The sequence below is a fragment of the Lontra canadensis genome, unplaced genomic scaffold (genome assembly GCF_010015895.1).
Source record: "Lontra canadensis isolate GAN:19392208 unplaced genomic scaffold, GSC_riverotter_1.0 scaffold125, whole genome shotgun sequence".
Lineage (NCBI taxonomy): Eukaryota > Metazoa > Chordata > Mammalia > Carnivora > Mustelidae > Lontra > Lontra canadensis.
The window spans coordinates 2,641,942-2,661,127 of record NW_022631119.1 but is presented as its reverse complement, the minus strand read 5'-3'; the positions used below and the strand labels follow the sequence as shown (position 1 = coordinate 2,661,127).

Genomic DNA, 19,186 nt, shown 5'->3' with positions numbered 1-19,186 from the left:
CTTAGGTTATGATCGCAGGACCCCGGGATCAAGTCCTGTGTCAGGCTCCTTGCTCAGCGAGGAACTGGCTTCTCCCTCTGCCTGCCACTCCCCCTGCTTGAGCCTCTCTCTCTCTCTCTCCAACAAATTAATAAAATCTTAAAAAAAAAAAAAGAATTTCCCTCTTGGTACTGCTGTGGCTGTATCTTATAAATTAATATCCTGGGGCACCTGGGTGGCTCAGTGGGTTAAGCCTCTGCCTTTGGCTCGGGTCATGATCTCAGGGTCCTGGGATCGAGCCCCGCATCGGGCTCTCTGCTCAGCGGTGAGCCTGCTTCCTCCTCTCTCTGCCTGCCTCTCTGCCTACTTGTGATCTCTCCCTCTCTCTGTCAAATAAATAAATAAAGTCTTTAAAAAAAATAAATTAATATCCTGTATTTCTACTTTTGTTCAGTTGAAAATATCCTCCAATTTCATTTGAGACTTCCTGTTTGGCTCATGGATTAATTACATGTCAGTTGTTTAATTTTTAAGTATTTGTGGACTTGCTAAGTATCTTTGTTATTTTTTTCTAATATAATTCAATGCTGGTAAGGAAAATGCTTGGCATGATTTTAGTTCTTTTACATTTATGAAGATTTAGTTTATCCAGAATATTGTTTATCATGGTGAATATTCCACATGCAACTGAAAAGAATACATACTCTGCTGTCAATCTATAGATGTCGTTTAGATGGCATGGAAGTCTTCTGTACCTTGATCTCTTGTCTGTTGATCTATCAATAGGTAAGAGATAAATATTAAAATCTTCCACATTAATTGTAGATTTATTTACTTCTTTCAGTTTATCAATTTTTGCTTTGTGCATTTATTTTATAATACATATATATATATATATCTCCCCACCTTTACCAAGGTATAACTGACATATAACATTGGATAAGGTATACAATGTGATTATTTGATATATGTATATGAAATGATTACCAAAGAGGGTTAATTGACACCTCCATCATTCCATATAATTACCTTTTTAGGTTGTGGTGAAAACAATCTACTTCCTTAGAAAATATCAATTATATAATTCAGTATTAACTGTAGTCACCATGCTGTACATTAGCTTCCCAAAACTTATTCATCTTATATCCAGAAATTTGTACCCTTTGACGAATATCTCCCCACTTTTCCCATCCCTAAGCCCCTGGCAACCACCATTCTCACTCTGTTTCTGAGTTTGGCATTTTTCAATTCTACATATAAGTGAGATCATACAGTATTTTTCTTTCTCTGACTTATTTCACTTGCATAATGCACTCAGGGTCCATCCATGTTGCCAAAAATGGCAGAAATTCTTTTCTCATGGCTGAATACTACTCCATTGTATTTATGAGTGTATACATATACCACATCTTCTTAATATATTCATCTACAGATGTCTACTTTTTTCTGTATCTTGGCTATTGTGACTACTGCTGCAGTGAACGTGGCAGTGCAGATCTCTTTGAGATCTTTATATTATTTCCTTTGGATATATACCCAGAAATGGAATTGCTGGATCATATAATACTATTTTTACTTTTTTGATGCCTTTCCATATTGTTTTCTATAGTAGCTGTACCAATTTACATTCCCACCAATGAGGTACAAGGGATCCCTTTGTTCCATGTCATCACCAACACCGTTAAGTCTTGCCTTTCTGATAATACTTTTCTAACAGGTATGTGGTAATATCTAATACTGATTTTAATTTGCATTTTCCCGATGATTAGTGATGTTGATCACCTTTTCATGTACATGTTGGCTATTTGCATGTCTTCTTTGGAAAGGTATTTAGTCAGGTCCTTTGCCTATTTTTTACTATTGAGATTTTTGCTGTTTGAGGTTATCTGCTATTGAGTTGTATGAGTTCCTTATATTTTAGATATTAATTCCTTATCCAGGTAGATGGTTTACAAATATTTTCTCAAGTCTATTGGTTAACTTCTCATTTTATTTATTTTTCTGTGTGGAAACTTTTATTTATTTATTTATTTTTAAGATTTTATTTGAGAAAGAAAGAGAACACAAATTGGGAGTGAGGAGGCAGGGGGGCAGTACTAAGTAAAGTACTTAGTACTTAAAGTAAAGTTATTCCACCTACCCATAGCATGCTCATTTTCTGATGAGAAATTGTGTTATTAAAGTTATTGTTCTATATGTAATGCATCAGTATTCCATTAAAAGCTCTCAAGATTTTTTTTCCTTTGATTTTCAGTAGTTTTATTACAGTCTGTCTCAGCAAAGGTTTCAGAAGTTTATCCTTTTTGTGGGATTACAGGCATACGTCATTTTATTGAGCTTTGCAGATCAGGCATTCTTTTTTTTTTTAAAGATTTTATTTATTTATTTGACAGAGAGTTAGAGAGCACAAGTAGGCAGAGCAGCAGGCAGAGGGAGAGGGAGAAGCAGGCTCTCTGCCCAGCAGGGAGCCCGATGCAGGACTCGATCCCAGGACACTGGGATCATGACCTGAGCTGAAGGCAGCCGCTTAACCAACTGAGCCACCCAGGTGCCCCAGATCAGGCATTCTTTACAAATCGAAGGTTTGTGGCAAAAAATTTTTCCAACAGTATTTGCTCACTTTGTGTCTCTGTGTAATACTTTGGTAATTCTTACAATATGTCAAAATTTTCATTACTATTATATTTGTTGTAGTGATCTGTCATTAGTGATTATGACTCACTGAAAGCTCAGATGATGATTAGCATTTTTTTAGTAATAAGGTGTTCATTAAGGTATGTATGTTTGTTTACACAATGCTATCACACATTTAACATACAACAGTGTAGTGTAAATATAACATATGCACTGGGAAACCAAAAAATTCATTTGATTCTCTTTATTGTGACATACTTTACTGTGGATCCCAGGACCCTGAGCCCATGACCCATCGCATTATTAAAGCAGAAGCTTTAATCCACTGAGCCACCCAAGCGCTCCTATTTAAGTTTTTTTTTAAAGAGAGATTTTGAGCCAAATTTTCATTTTCCCACTATATTTATTAGACCAGGCCAATTTCTACTTTGTCAATTTGAAAAAAATATTTTATGTACATAATATTACCATGCTATTTTAAAACTCTCCATAAATATATGTATCTCACCTTATTAAAGCTGTTGTATTTCTCATCTTTACATTGATCAAACCTATAAGTCTAGTTTAGATCAGTGTTTTTTCCACAGAAAATAGATGTTTTATTCTTCCTCCATTAACTTCTAACTGTATGAATGGTTTCCTTCTGCTGGATTTAGGGTAATCTGTTCCTTTCCTAGATTCTTAAGCTTGGACTGCTTTGACAGCTTATCAACAACTCTCCACTATGTGAAAGACACTGTATTAAAACTAGGATTATAAGTGTAATCATGTGGGGCAAAAATCAATTGCTAGACAGTGACTGTTAAGCAAATCAAAATTCTGGCCCTAAATTCTCATCTCCTGCATTTATTAAAGAGTACTAACTTCCCACAAGATGACTTTCCAAAAATGACTTTGATCACCTCCTGCAGGTTTTGATATATAGCAACATTATCACTCATATCTGAATGCTATCCTATTTCAACTCTGGTATTCCCTTTGAATCAAACAAAATGTAAATTTCCAAGAGGTGGTTAGAATTATTTCACAGATTACTTTCTAATTGTAAGGATTAAAAAGGACCTTTAAAATAAGAAATCTGACAGGGCCACCTGGGTGGCTCAGTTGTTAAGCATCTGCCATGGGCTCAGGTCATGATCCCTGATCCACATCAGGCTCCCTGTTCAGCAGGAAGCCTGCTTCTCTCTCTTCCACTCCCACTACTTGTGTTTCCTCTCTCACTGTGTCTCTCTCTGTCAAATAAATTTTAAAAATCTTTTTTTTAAAAAATATGTCAAATAAATAAAATCTTTAAAAAAAAAAAAAAAAGAAAAGATGCAGATGCTCAATCCCAGGATCTGGGATCATGACCTGAGCCGAAGGCAGATGCTTAACAAGTTAGTCAGCCAGGCGCCCCAGTAAATAAAATCTTTAAAAAAAAAAAAAAAAAAAACCCACACACACAATTTGACAGTCATCACCTTAACCATATGATCAAATTTAGCCTCATGGTATCAATATGTGCCTCTTAATATATGACAATACAAAATATTTAACATATTTATGAAATAGTCTTGCAAAATTATTTAGCCCAAACTCAATCTTTTCTCTACACTTAATTTTTTTTTAATTTTCATAATTTTTTTTTTAATTTGACAGCGATCACAAGCAGGCAGAGAGGCAGGCAGAGAAAGAAGGAGAAAGCAGGCTCCCCACAGAGCAGAAAGCCCAATGCAGGGCTTGACCCCAGGACCCCAGGATCATGATCTGAGCTAAAGACAGGGGCTTTAACCCACTGAGCCACCCAGGTGCCCCTCTACACTTAATTTCTAATGTAGATGGCAGAATAAGTTAAATGACATTAGGAAACAAGCGCAACAATCCAAAATATGGAATACCCTACAAGACAACTCTAAGCATGGACTCTAAGAAGAAAAACCCAGCATCATGGAAAAAAGGAATAAAGGTAGAGAATCAAATTAGACTAAAAGAGAGATATCAACTAAATGTAATTTATAAACTTAGACTTGATTCTAGATAAAAAGAAAAATAGCTATTAAAGTCAGTCCGGGACAACTGGGAAAATTTGAACAGGCATCATTTGACATATTTTAGAAGGTGTGATTATATTATGATTATGTAGAAAATTATAGGAAGATAAAGCAAATATGACGAACTGTTAGCTTTTAAACTGGGTGGGGGTTGGATGGTAAATGCATGTTCATTATCCTTTTCAACTTTTCTGTGTTTCTAAGTTTTCATAGTGACAAGATGGGGAAGTTTAATGGGCAGTTTTCCTCCTGTTATCCTTTTGATAATTTCTAATAAGAAGTGTAGATTACAGGGCGCCTGGGTGGCTCAGTGGGTTAAGCCGCTGCCTTCGGCTCAGGTCATGATCCCAGGGTCCTGGGATCGAGTCCCGCATCGGGCTCTCTGCTCAGCAGGGAGCCTGCTTCCCTCCCTCTCTCTGCCTGCCTCTCTGTCTACTTGTGATCTCTCTCTGTCAAATAAATAAATAAAATCTTTAATAAAAAAAAAAAAAAAAAAAAAAAAAAAAAGAAGTGTAGATTACAGAATACCTGTTATTTGGACTTAACTGCAAACTGCATCATACCTTTTTCTACTTCTTCAGCAATGAGCTATATTCTCATTATACATTTACAGCTATTTTTTTTTCCCAAGATTTTATTTATTTGACAGAGATCACAAGTAGGCAGAAAGGCGGCAGAGGAGGAAGCAGGCTTCCCGCTGAACAGAGAGCCCTACTCGGGGCTCGATCCCAGGACCCTGCGATCATGACCTGAGCCAAAGGCAGAGGCTTTAACCCACTGAGCCACCCAGGCACCCCATATTTACAGCTATTAATTCCAGAGTATTGCAGCATTAATTTCCTGATGCAACTTAGGAATGAAGTTGTCTCACATGTTCTTTATATTATTTTTTTAAGATTTTTTTTATTTGAGAGAGAGCACAACAAGCAGATGGGGGGGCAGAGGGTTAGGAAGAAACAGACTCACTGCTGAGCATGGAGCCCAGTGTGGGACTTGATCCCAGGACCCTGAGATCATGACCTGAGCCAAAGGCAGACTTTCAACCATCTGAGCCAGCTAGGCGCCCCCTTTAATTTATTTATTTTTTAAGATTTTATTTATTTGAGAGATAGAGCACGAGCTGGGGGAGGGGCAGAAGGAGAGGAATAAGCAGACTCTCTGCTTCGGGGCTGGATCCCAGTACTCTGAGATCATGACCTGAGCTGAAGGCAGACACAATCAACTGAGCCACCCAGGTGCCCCAATTTAATCAGGTGTATTAAATAAAAATACAAAAATAAATAAGAAAGTTCTTAGAAAAAATTCAGAACCATAGGGCGCCATGAAATTTCAACAGACCCAAAACCAGGAAAGAAATTTAACAGTAATCAAAAATCTCCCAAGGGGCACCTGGGTGGCTTAGTGGGTTAAGCCTCTGCCTTCAACTCAGGTCATGATTTCAGGGTCATGGGATGGAGCCCCACATTGGGTTCTCTGTTCAGCAGGGGGCCTGTTTCCCCCTCCCCCTCTGCCTGCCTCTCTGCCTACTTGTGATCTCTCTCTGTCAAATAAATAAATAAAATCTTAAAAAAAAAAATCTCCCAAGAAACAAAAGCCCAGCGCCTAATGGTTTCCCTGGAGAATTCTACCAAACATTTAAAGAAGAGTTAATATCTATTCTTCTCAAACTGTTCCAAAAGAGAAATGGAAGGAAAACTTCCAAACTCATTCTATGAAGCCACCATTACCTTGATCCCCAAACCAGACAAAGACCCTTCTAAAAAGGAGAATTACAGGCCAGTATCCCTAATGAATTTGATGCAAAAATTCTCAATAAAATACTCGGAAGCTGAATCCAACAGTACATTAAAACAATTATTCACTACAATCAAGTGGGATTTATTCCGGGGCTACGGGGGTGGTTCAATATTTGCAAATCAATCAACGTGACATACCACATTAATAAAAAGATAAGAACCATACAATCCTGTCAATAGATGCAAAAAAAGCATTTGACAAAATGTAGCATCCATTTTTTTTTTAATTTATTTATTTGACAGACAGGGATCACAAATAGGCAGAGAGGCAGGCAGAGAGAGAGGAGGAAGCAGGCCCCCCACAGAGCAAGGAGCCCAATGCGGAGCTTGATCCCAGGACTCTGGGATCATGACCTGAGCTGAAGACAGAGGCTTTAACCCACTGAGTCACCCAGGTGCCCCTATAGCATCCATTCTTGATGAAAACCCTCAAGTAGGGATAGGTGTAACATACCTCAACATCATAAAGGCCATAAATGAAAGATACAGTTAATATCATCCTCAATGGGGGAAAAAAATGAAAGCCTTTCCCCTATGGTTGGGAACAAGACAAGGATGTCTACTCTCATTATTGTTATTTAACACAGTACTGGAAGTCTTAGCCAGCAATCAGACAATAAAAATAAAAAGTATACAAATTAGCAAGGAGGAAGTCAAACTTTCTCTACTAGCAGACGACATGATACTCTATGTAGAAAACCTGAAAAGCTCCATAAAAAGATTGCTAGAACGAATACATGAATTCAGCAACGTTGCAGGATATAAAAACAATGTACAGAAATCTGTTGTACCATTACAAAGCAGCAGAAAAAGAACTTAAGGCATCAATCCCATTTGCAATTGCACCAAAAACAATATACCTAGGAATAAGCCTAGCTAAAAGATCTGAATTCTGGGGGTTCAGCCTTCAGCTCAGGTCATGATCCTGGAGTCCCAGGTTCGAGTCCCACATAAGGCTCCCTGCTCGGCAGGGAGTCTGCTTCTCCTGCTGACTTTTCTCCTCTCTCTCTCTCTTTCAAATAAATAAATAAAATCTTTAAAAAATAAATAAATAAATAAAAGATCCAAACTCTGAAAACTATAGAACACTTATGTAAGAAACTGAAGATGACACAAAGAAATGTAAAAACATTCCATGCTCATGGACTGGAAGAAAAATACTGTCAAAATGTCTATGCTACCCAAAACAATTTACATATTTAACGTAATCCCCATCAAAATATCACCAGGATTTTTCATGGAGCTAGAACAATCCTAAAATTTGTATGGAACCACAAAAGATCCCGACTAGTCAACAATCCTGAAAAAGAAAAACAAAACTGGAGGCATCACAATTCCAGACTTCAAGCTATATTACAAAGTTGTAGTCATTAAGACAGTATGGTACTAACACAAAAAGAGACACACAGATCAATGGAACAGAATAGAGAACCCAGAAATGACCCCACAACTCTATGGTCAACTAATCTTTGACAAAGCAGGAAAGAATATATTCAAGAAATGGTATTGGGAGAAACATGCAAAAGAGTAACACTGACCACTTTCTTACAGCATCCACAAAAATAAATTCAAAATGGATTAAAGACCTAAATGTGAGACAGGAAACCATCAAAATCCTAAAGGAGAACACAGTTTGAAACCTCTTTGAATTCAGCCATAGTAACTTCTTACTAGATATGTTGCTGGAGGCAAGGAAGACAAAAGCAAAAAATGAACTACTGGGACTCCATCAAGTTAAAAAGTTTCTGCAAAGCGAGGGAAACAATCAGTGAAACTAAAAGGCAGCCTACAGAATGGAAGATGTTTGCAAATGACTTACTGATAAAGTGTTAGTATCAAAAGTCTATAAAGAATTTATCAAACACAACACCCCAAAAACAAATAATCCAGTTAGGAAATGGGCAGAAGACATGCAGAGACATTTTTCCAAAGAAGACATCCAGATGGGTCATAGACACATGTAAAAGATGCTCAACATCATTATCAGGGAAATACAAATTAAAACCACAATGAGATACCACCTCACGCCTGTCAGAATGGCTAAAGTTAACAACACAAGAAACAAGGTGTTGGTGAGGATGCAGAGAAAGGGGAACCCTCTTGCACTACTGGTGGGAATCCAAACTGGTGCAGCCACTCTGCAGAACAGTATGGAGGTTCCTCAAAAAAACTAAAAATAGAACCACCAGCAATTACACTACTAGGTATTAACCCAAAGGATACAAAAATACAAAGTGGTACATGCACCTAATGTTCACAGCAGCATTATCGTCAACAGTCAAAACTATGGAGACAGCCCAAATGTCCATAGACTGATGGATAAAGAAGATGTAGTGTGGGACTTCTGGGTGGCTCAGTTGGTTAGCCATCGGCCTTCAGTTCAGATCCTGATCCCAGAGTCCTGGGATGGAGTCCCACATTGGGCTCAGTGGGGAGCCTGCTTCTCCCTCTGCCTGCTGCTCCCTCTTGTGCACACACACACACACACTCTCTCTCTCTCTCTCTCTCTCTGACAAATAAATAAATAAATCTTAAAAAAAACAACACCGGGTTGGGAGAGGGGGGTGGGGTTATGGACATTGGGGAGGGTATGTGCTATGGTAAGTGCTGTGAAGTGTGTAAACCTGGCGATTCACATACCTGTACCCCTAGGGATAAAAATATATGTTTATAAAAAATAGAAAATTTAATTAAAAAAAACAAAAACAAAAACAAAAAAACACCAAAAAGAAAGATGTAGTGTGTGCGTGCGCGCGCACACACACACACACACACACACACACACACAGATAGGAATATTACTCAGCTGTCAAAAAGAATGAAATCTTGCCATTTGTAATGACATGGATGGAGCAAGAGTATATTATGCTAAGTGAAATAAGTCAGAGAAAGACAAATAGCATATGATCTCACTTATATGTTTAAGAAAGAAAACAGATGAACATATGGGAAGGTGGGAAAGAAAAAAAAAGGAGAGAAGGAAACAAACTGTAAGAGACTCTTAATGATAGAGAACAAACAGAGGGTTGATGGCAGGAGGGATGGGCTAGATGGGTGATAAGTATTAAAAAGGGCATTTGTTGGGGTGCCTGGGTGGCTCAGTTGTTAAGCGTCTGGCTTCGGCTCAGGACATGATCCAGGGTCCTAGGATCAAGCCCCACATCAGGCTCCCTGCTCAGCAGGAAGCCTGCTTTTCCCTCTCCCACTCCCCCTGCTTGTTCTCCCTCTCTCACTGTGTCTCTCTCTGTCAGATAAATAAATAAAATCTTTTAAAAGTAAATAAATAGGGGCGCCTGGGTGGCTCAGTGGGTTAAAGCCTCTGCCTTTGGCTCAGGTCATGATCCCAGGGCCCTGGGTTTGAGCCCCACATCGGGCTCTCTGCTCAGCAGGGAGCTGGCTTTCTCCCTTCTCTCTGCCTGCTTCTCTGTCTACTTGTGATCTCTGTCTGTCAAATAAATAAATAAAATCTTAAAATAAATAAACAAATAAATAAATAAATAAAATAAAGAGGTTATTTGTCCTGTTGAGCACTGGATGTTGTAGTAAGTGACGAATCACTGAATTCTACTCCAGGAACCAATATTGCACTGTATGTTAACTAAAATTTAAATGAAAAAAAATTAATTGGTTCAAAAAAATTCTTTGGAAAGATTAATAAAATTGGAAAAACCTCTACTAGACTGAGAAAAACCTCTACTAGACTGAGAAAAACCTCTACTAGACTAGAGAAAAGAGAACACAAAATTACCAATATGAGAAATTAAAATGTGGACATCAAAACTAGTTTAAAAAAAGCAGATATGTGGCTCAGTCAATTAAACATCTGCCTTTGACTCAGGTCATGACCTCAGGATCCTGCGACTGAGCCCTGTGTCAGGCTCCCTGCTCAGTGGGGTGTCTGCTTCTCCCTCTCCCCTTCCCCCTGCTTGTGCTCTCTCTCTATCAAATAATTAAATAAAATCTTTAAGAAAATAAAATAAAGGGATGCTTGGGTTGTTCAGTTGGTTACGCATCTGCCTTTGGCTCAGGTCATTATCACAGGATCCTGGGACTGATTCCCACATCGAGCTCCTTGCTTGGCAGGGAACCTACTTATCCCTCTTCCTCTGCCTTTTCCCCTGCTTGTACTCTCTCTCTGACAAATAAACAAGAACTTTAAAAAATGAAAGAAAGAAAGAGAGAGAGAAGGAAGGAAGGAAGGAAGGAAGGAAGTTAGTTAGTTAGTTAGTTAGTTTACACGAATAGAAGCCTCTCTCAAAAAACAAGAAAAATCTCAAACGATTGCACCATACACCTTTAGGAGCTAGAAAAAAGAATGAACAAAACCCAAAGCCAGTAGAAGAAGAAAATATAATAAAGATTAGACCAGAAATAAACAAAATAGAAACTAAAAAAGCAACAGATCACCCTGGTTCACTAAAAATACCAACAAAATTGATAAACCTTTAGCCAGAGTCATGAATTTTTTTTTAAAAAAGAGGATTCAAATAAAATTAGAATTGAAAGAGGAGAAATAACTGATACCACATAAATAAAAGATTAAAAGAGAATATTATGAAAAATTATATGCCAGCAAATTGGAAAACCTAAAAGAAATGGACACATTCCTAGAAATATATAACCTCCCAAAATTGAATCAGGAAGAAATAGAAAATTTGGCCAGACCAATTACTAGCAATGAAATTGAAATCAGTTATCAAAAAACTCCCAACAAACAAAAGTCCGGGACCAGACAGTTTCACAGGTAAATTCTAGCAAACATTTAAAGAAGAATTAATACCTATTCTCAAACTATTTTAAAAAATAGAACAGGAAGTAAAGTTTCCAAATTCATTCTTGAAGCCAGCATTACCCTGATACCAAAACCAGAAAGACACTACAAAAAAAGGGAACTATAGGCCAATATCTCTGATGAACATAGAGGCAAAAACCCTCAATAAAATGTTAGCAAACTGAATCCAACAATACATTAAAAAGAATCATTTACCACTATCAAGTGGGATCTAATCCTGGGATGCAAGGGTGGTTCAATATTTATATTCAACAAGAGAAGGATAAAAACCCTATGATCATTTCAACAGATAAAAAGCATTTGACAGGGGTGCCTGGGTGGCTCAGTGGGTTAAAGCCTCTGCCTTCAGCTCAGGTCATGATCCCAGGGTCCTGGGATCAAGCCCCACATCAGGCTCTGTGCTCAGCAGGAAGCCTGCTTCCCTTCCTCTCTCTCTGCCTCCCTCTCTGCCTACTTGTGATCTCTGTCTGTCAAATAAATAAAATCTTAAAAAAAAAAAAAAGCATTTGACAAAGTACAACATCCATTCATGATACAAACCCTCAACAAAGTAGGTTTAGGGGGAACATACCTCAAAATAATAAGGGCCAAATATGAGTAACCCACAACTAACATCATACTCAACAGTGAAAAAACTGAAAACTTTTTCCCTAAGATCGGGAACAAGATAAGGATGTCCACTCTCAACATTTTTCTTAAACATAGTACTGGAAGTCCTAGCCACAGCAATCAGACAACAAAAAAGAAATTTAAAAAATCGGTAAGAAGTAAACCTTTCACTATTTGCAGATGATGTGATAATATATATAGAAAACCTGGAAGACTCCACCAAAAAACTGCTGGAACTGATCCATGAATGCAGTAAAGTGACAGGACACAAAATCAAAATACAGAAATCTATTGTATTTCCATACACTAATAGTGAAGCAGCAGAAAGAGAAATTTAAAAAATGGTCCCGTTTATAATTGTACCAAAAATAATAAAATACTTAGGAATAAGCTTAACCAAGGAGGTAAAAGATGTATACTCTGAAAACTATAAAACACTGATAAAAGAAACTGAAGATGACACAAAGAAATAGAAAGATGGAAATGGAAGGATAGAATTGGAAAACTGGAATCCATGCTCATAGATTGAAAGTACAAATACTATTAATCTGTCTATACTACCCAAAGCAATCTACAGATTTAACACAATTGCGATCAAAATACCAAGAGCATTCTTCACAGAACTAGAACAAATAATCCTAAAATCCATGTGTATGGAACCACAAAACAAACAAACAAAACCACAAAATAGCCAAAGCAATCTTGAAAAAGAACAAAACTGCAGGAATTACAATCTCAGATTTCAAGATATCCTACAAAGTCGTAGTAATCCAAAGAGTATGGTACTGACCTACTGAACAGAAACACGGACAGATCAATAGAACAGAACTGAGAACCCAGAAACAAACCCACAATTATATGGCCAATTAATCTTTGATAAAGTTGGTTAAGAATATATAATGGGAAAAAAAAAAAAGAATATATAATGGGAAAAAGTTTCCTTCAACAAATGGTATCAGGAAAACTGCACAGCTATATGCAACAGAATGAAATTGGGCCACTTTCTTACATCATACACAAAAATAAATTCAAAATAGATTGAAGACCTAAATGTGAGCCTGAAACCACAAAAATCCTAAAAGAGAACACAGGTAGTAATTTCTCTGACATTGCCCATAGCAACATTTTTCTAGATAGGTCTCCTGAGGCAAGGGAAACAGAGGCAAGAATAATGTATTGTGACTGGGGCACCTGGCTGGCTCAGTCAGTGGGAAATGTGGCTCTTGATCTCAGGGTTGTGAGTTTGGGATCCACAATGGGTGTAGAAATAGCTTAAAAATAAAATCTTAGGGTGTCTGGGTGGCTCTGCCTTCAGCTCAGGTCATGATCCTGGAGTCCTGGGATGGAATCCCACATTAGGCTCCTAGCTCCATGGGGAGTCTGCTTCTCCCTCTGACCTCCCCTCTCATGCTCTCTCACTCTGTCTGCTGTCTCTCTCTCAAATAAATAAATAATACCTTTTTAAAAAATAAAATAAAATCTTAAAAATAGTAATTTATTATACCAAAGTAAAAACTTCTACACAGCAAAGGAAACAATGAAACTAAAAGACAACCCATCAAATGGAAGAAGATATTTGCCAATGACATATCTGATAAAGGGTTAGTATTCAAAATATACAAAGAACTGATAAAACTCACACCCAAAAAACAAATAATCCAATTTTTAAAAAGGCAGAAGACATGAACACACATTTCTCCAAAGAAGACACATATAGATGGCCAACAGAACATGAAGATGCTCAACATCACTGTTCATCACAAGAATGCAAATCAAAACCACAATGAGTTATCATCTCACACCTATCAGAATGGCTAAAATGAAAAACACAAGAAACAGCAAGTTTTGGTGAGGATGTGGAGACAAAGGAACTCTTATGCACTATTGGTTGGAAGGCACACTGTGTGCAGTCACTGTGGAAAACAGTACGAAGGTTCCTCAAAAAATTAGAAATAGAGAGGCTCCTGGGTCATTCAAGTGGGTGGACATCCAACTCAGGATGAGCAGAGAGCCTGATGCAGGGCTCGATTCCAGGACCCTGAGATCATGACCTGAGCCGAAGGCTGAGGCTCAACCCACTGAGCCACCCAGGTGCCCCAAATCTTTTTTTTTTTTTTAAGATTTTATTTATTGGGACTCCTGGGTGGCTCGTGGGTTAAAGCCTCTGCCTTCAGCTCAGGTCATGATCCCAGAGTCCTGGGATCAAGTCCCGCATCAGGCTCTCTGCTCAGTAGGGAGCCTGCATCCCCTCTCTCTCTGCCTGCTTCTCTGCCTACTTGTGATCTCTGTCAAATAAATAAATAAAATCTTAAAAAAAAAAAGATTTATTTATTTGACAGAGAGAGAGATCAGAGGTAGGCAGAGAGGCAGGCAGAGAGAAGTGGGGGAAGCAGGCTCCCTGCTGAGCAGAGAGCCCAATGCAGGGCTTGATCCGAGGACCCTGAGATCATGACCCCAGCCTGAAGGCAGAGGCTTAACCCACTGAGTCACCCAGGTGCCCCAAATAAAATCTAAAAAAAAAAAAACAACAACTGTGTGGTGATGGATGTTAGCTAGACTTATGAGATCATTTCACAAAATATACATATATTGAATTATGTTGTACACCCGAAACTAATGTTATATGTCAATTATGTCTCAGTAAAAAAAGATAAGAGCTATGGAGAAAAATTAAATAGGACAAGGGTGATAAGAAGTGCATTGGTTGAGGTGCTATTCTATACAGGATGGTCAAGGACAACTTTTCCAATTTGGTGACATCTGAGTTAAGTCTTGAAGAAAGTGAAGGAGTAAGTGATGCCAGGAGTAAGAAAATTCCAGGCAGGGGAATCAGCAAACTCATATGCAGAGGGATCAGAATTCAGTTATTAAAAAAATTTAGAGAAGATAAAGTCAGGTTAACAGAGAGCCAGATCATGTAGGGCTATAAAAAATAATAATAAAAAAAGAACGTAGAGACGTTGGTTTTTATTCTGAAATGGGAAACCACAGAAAGCTTTAAGTTAAGAAGTGACATAATCTGGGGCACCTGGGTGGCTCAGTGGGTTAAGCCTCTGTCTTCAGCTCAGGTCATGATCTCAGGGTCCTGGGATCAAGCCCCGCATTCAGGCTCTCTGCTCAGCAGGGAGCCTGCTACCTCCTCTCTGTCTCTCTGCCTGCCTCTCTGCCTACTTGTGATCTCTCTCTCTCTCTCTGTCAAATTAAAAAAAAAAAAAAGAAGTGACATAATCTGACATATATTTTGGAAGAATGACCCTGGCTATTGTGTTAAGAAGTAATTTAAGAAAGGCAATAGAGGAAGTAGAGACCAGTTAATAGGTTACTGTACAGATCAAATGAGAAAACTGTGGCCTAGATGTGGATCAGCTGAACTTTTACATGCAAAGGCTTCCAACATCTGAACTGCCCTCTCACCTGGGCATAGGTGTTAGTCACTATGTTGCAAATGCATATGCTCCATCTCACAGTTTCAATTAACTGCATAAAATTCCCCTTACAGTGGGAATTACTTAAAAATCATTATAGTCTCTTTCCCTTTAGAAGTCAAGGATGGACACAGATTCCAGGTTGAGTACCCCCAAAAAGAACCATTTGAGCCTTTAACTCAAAACAGACCTGGAAACTGGTCCAAGTGTTTACTCACAGATTACCTGGTAAATCCTGGTCTTATTGGTACAGAATTCATTGATCAAGCCCCCAATCTCATTTATACCTCAAAAATACTGCCAAAGTGAAAGATCTTATAACTTACTTGGACTGAGATTAGACAACACCATCCCATATATTGCACGGCTTTCAATACCAGGACTGTGGTATGTGATGTTACATACAAGGTAATCTTATTTCCAACAATTCTTTTATGAAAAGGCTCTTGTATTTACCTGACTAGACCAGCAGAGATCTTAGTAGAGATCTGGCACATAGAAGAAACTGCCAAATTAATACTAAGAGGGAGGAGATAGATTTAAAAACTGAGTATTTGGATCTAACTCCAAGGCCCCAAATACAAATGGTTTGTTGGACTTTTGGTAGTCAGGAACTGTCAGAAGAGGGAAAAAATTATGCTCTGAGAAACGAGAACTATTTCAGGGAAGAAAGAAAAAACCCCCAAAGCACCTTGATTGTGGCCTCTGGCTGTTCAATAATCATTCTTTAGTCTTCCTCTTAGCAACAGAAACTGTAGAAAGAAAGAAGAAATTGATGATACACTGGATTTTCTTAGAATTCCATTGACCAGGTTGGAACACAACTTCCTCCATTCCCTCACTGTCACCACAGATATACAAAGGAAAGACAGGGAGGACTAGAGTCCAGCCTAATGTAGTTACAGGAAAGGATCAGAATCTGTCATGAACTCACAGATGTCTGCTGGATAGAATGGTGAGTCACACCTGCACATTTACAAAACCCTCCACCTCATGTGCAAACATGTTTCTGTACCAGGTCACTCACTTACATATAATCCCACACACACCTAGGGGACACACAAAATCAGAATCACACAGCCTCCCCACACCCACAAACCCTTTCCCCAAGGCCAGACAATCACAATCTCTTTCTCTCTCTCTCTCTCTCTCTCTCTCACACACACACACACACACACACCCCAAGGGGGTCACACTACTCACACCTGCACAGCCACAGACACCTAACACCACACAGTCACAGACCCCCCCACACACACGGTGCCGCACATGCTCCCCAAATCCCACACACAGCCCTACCGCGGGACACAGTCCCAAATGCACAATCACCGGTCCTCTACGTCCCTTTGCACGATGGTGCAGTCATGCAATCACAATCACGTACCCATTCTGGGAAGATGCACAGTCCCAAGCACCCTACTCCATCACCCAGAGTTATCACCACATACAGTCACAATCACACACCACGACGACACGCAGTAACAATCACAAATAACCTCTCTCCCCCTCCATTTTCCTTCCTTCCCCTCTCTTTCTCTCTCTCTCTCTCTCTCTGACACTCTCTCTCTCTCTCTCTCTCTTCTCTTCAGTCCGCTCCGGACACGAAATGCTCCTACCCGCACTCCTCACCCTAGTCCTTCCCTAGTTCCGTTCTGGCCCGAACAGGTTAAGTTCCCCGGACTCCAAACGCCCCGCAGCTACTAACTCGGGGAAGCCAACGGTCCCGCCATCCCGCAAAGCGGCCGAAATCCTGAGGACGGTAGCGTCCACCTGCGGAGTCCTCTGGAAAATGTAGTCCGGAAGCGGGCAGCAGGCCTCGGGACTCTTCTCAGCGTGGACACTGGGCGCGTAGAGCTTCTTCGCGCCAAACAGAACCGCCAGACCCGACGCGGAGCGGCTGGTACGCGGAGCCAGTCGGCTGGATGCAACCGCCAGGCCTCCAGGCGCCTGGCCCCGGGCGGTTCGAGCGCTGCGGTAGGCACTGGACAAGACACCGGTTTCGCCGCGACTCCGCCTCGAGCCGCAGCGTCTGTGGGAAATGTAGTCCTGGCCGGAAAAGCAGACGCTCAGACTAGAATGCTAGCGGACACCTGGTTCGGGCCACCGGAGTCCGAGCGGCGACGGCGCCGGGTATGTGTCTAGAGGGGCTGGTACGCCCTCTGCACGCAGAGGGATGACATTTCATCTTTGTCGGTGAGCGCAAACCTCAGTCGCTTAGCGCTGAGGGTGAGTGAAGGTGGGACCCGGTGGTCTCTCTCTGGACCATTTAGAGGCCGCGACAGGGAAAGGAATCACGGGCTTTCGGGGAGACGTGAGGAAGCGCCCGAGGGACGCGCTCAGGTGCAGAAGGCGGCCTGGCAAAGGCGAGTCCGGAGATGCTGCGTTGTGACCGCAGAGGTGACTGGGTGCTGTGTACATGTACATGTGAGCACAGGACACCTTATTTGGGAGAGCAGGATTGTATCTGTGTATCACCAATTAACCACTAAGCCTCATCCGTAAAATGGTAAGAAGGCATCTTTTTGCAGCATCAGTTTTCTTTGAAGGTTGACAGAAGAAACATAAAATGGGTTTTTAGGTTAAAATAGACATGTTTTTAGGGCGCCTGGGTGGCTCAGTTGGTTAAGTGACTGCCTTCAGCTCAGGTCATGATCCTGGACTAATCAGAATCGAGTCCCACATCGGGCTCCCTGCTCAGCAAGAAGTCTGTTTCTCCCTCTGACTTCTCCCCTTTCATGCTCTCTCTCTCTTTCTCTCTCATTCTCTCCCATCTATAAATAAAATTTTAAAAATAAAATGTTTAGAATTGATTAAAATACTAATTTAACATGCTTTTAAAGCAAGAAAGAAGGTTGCAAAATAATTGTTAAAGAGATGTTTGATTTTATCAGTCGAGATCCTCAAGTTTAGAAACATACTTTCTGTGCGCCTGGGTGGCTCAGTGGTTAAAGCCTCTGCCTTCAGCTCAGGTCATGATCTCAGGGTCCTGGGATCAAGTTCCACATTGGGCTCTCTGCTCAGCAGGGAGCCTGCCTCCTCCTGTCTCTCTCTGCCTGCCTCTCTGCCTACTTGTGATCTGTCAAAAAAAAAAAAAAAGAAAAAAAAAGAAACATACTTTCTTATGTACATTTAATGAAACTGCTAAAATATTTAGGTTTAAATCTACCACCTATTTGTTTTCTGTTTATTGCACCTGTTGACAGTCCTAACTTTTTCAGAGTACAGGTTATTTTGTATGATGTTCTTCAATTTGGGTTTACCTGATGTTTTCTCATCATTTATATATTTTTTAAAAAGATTTGTTTATTTTTTGAGAGAGACAAAGAGCCTGCAAGTGTGTGGAGGGAGGGGCAGAGGGAGAGGGAGAGAGAGGGAGAGAGAGGAGGGAGTTCTGCTGAGCAGCACCACAGGTCTCAGTCTCAGGACCCATGACATCATGACCTGAACTGAAATCGAGTCCCCCACACAGCCGACTGAGCCACCCAGGTGCTCCTCATCATTTATACATTCTGGGAAATAACCCATACAAGTGATGCTATGCTATTACCAGTTTATCCTATCCGGAGACACACAATGTCAATATATTCCATTACCTGCGATGTTATTTTTTTTTAAGATTTTATTTATTTATTTGACAGAGATCACAAGTAGGCAGAGAGGCAGGCAGAGAGAGAGACGGGAAAGCAGGTTCCCTGCCGAGCAGAGAGCCTGAAGCGGGGCTCGACCCCAGGATCCCAAGATCGTGACCCAAGCCGAAGACAGAGGCTTTAACACACTGAGCCACCCAGGAGCCCTGATGGTAATTTTTATTACTTAGTTTAAATAGGGTCCATGACTTTCTCCACTGTAGAGTTAATGAATTTGTAGCATTTATCAGTGAATTTAAAAAAAAAAAAAAAGGAAGGAAGCCAACTGGCAAAG

At 40.0% G+C, this 19,186-nt stretch overlaps 1 long non-coding RNA gene across 1 annotated transcript; it reads right to left on the bottom strand.

The window, feature by feature from the left end:
* Positions 1-418: 418 nt before the first annotated feature.
* LOC116857752 lies at positions 419-17,227 on the bottom strand. The gene is made up of 3 exons (XR_004380793.1): positions 16,882-17,227; positions 15,957-16,017; positions 419-755 (listed from the first exon to the last, which is right to left on the bottom strand). It is a non-coding gene; the product is annotated as an uncharacterized LOC116857752 (long non-coding RNA).
* Between the last annotated feature and the right edge of the window lie 1,959 nt (positions 17,228-19,186).